Source organism: Nanorana parkeri, unplaced genomic scaffold (assembly GCF_000935625.1).
Source record: "Nanorana parkeri isolate BGI_ZX_2015 unplaced genomic scaffold, ASM93562v1 scaffold861, whole genome shotgun sequence".
Classification (NCBI taxonomy): Eukaryota; Metazoa; Chordata; class Amphibia; order Anura; family Dicroglossidae; genus Nanorana; species Nanorana parkeri.
The window spans coordinates 311,982-312,981 of record NW_017307129.1 but is presented as its reverse complement, the minus strand read 5'-3'; positions in this window follow the sequence as shown (position 1 = coordinate 312,981).

Here is a 1,000-nt window from a genome sequence, read left to right as displayed (position 1 = left end):
GCATCTATACAAAAATAATTAATAGCATGACAGTGCTTTTGTAGAACTACAAAAGGTTTCCTATAAAAGCTTTACAAGACATGAGCAAACCAGTTGAAGGTAGCACTGTTTAGCACTTAGTAAGGTATAAAAATGGGCAAAGCTAATTATGAAGAAGTCAAGGTGATTTCTTCACAGTGAAGTAGCAAAAAAAATTCATTTTACACTATAAATGAGCATACATTGTTCTACAAAATTAGTAGTTTGCCCTGCTGATGCTAATACAAAATTAAGTTATACTGTGTGAATCCAGAAAAAAAGAATTGGAACTAAAAATGAGCATACATTGGCTTTTACAATTTATAGTGCACTTAAAAATACTTTGCTGAGTATAATACAAAATCATTTTATACTGGCTAAATCTATCTACTTTTTTTAAAAATATAGGGCACTTGCCACTTCCCTTCCTCATTCCCACGAAGACAGGCTTTCCCCCTACTTCAGCCAGTGGCATTCGCATTGCCAGATGCATTCCCTATGATGTCATAGATACATGACACTTACAGAGACTTCACTTTTATGAAGGATTAGCTGCCACGTTTGGTGCACGAGCAATGTGTCTGCTTGCTTTTGAGCTCCTTCCATGTGCTCTTGTTTTCTACCCGTTTCTACTTTGGATTGACTTCTGTGTACCAACCTCTTCCCTCTTTTGGCTTTGCTTGTGTGCTGTCTGGCCCAAATTCTTGATCTTCTTCATTTCTGCTATGTTCTAGCCTGGTCAAGTAAGGTCCGCAATTCCACTGCCTTGTCTGATCAGCTGTATATCCAGTACTGGAATCTGCCATTTTGCTGCATGGTCTAAGATGTTGTTACCTTCTGTATTCTCCTGTTCCCTGTCCATCTGCTGTAGTGTGTTCCTCAGTTTTGATCCTCACCTGCAGTACAATTCCTGTTTCCAATGCTGCCACCAGAATTCCCCAGTGCTCATCTGCTCCTGCTAGTTCAGGTTAGCTTATACACA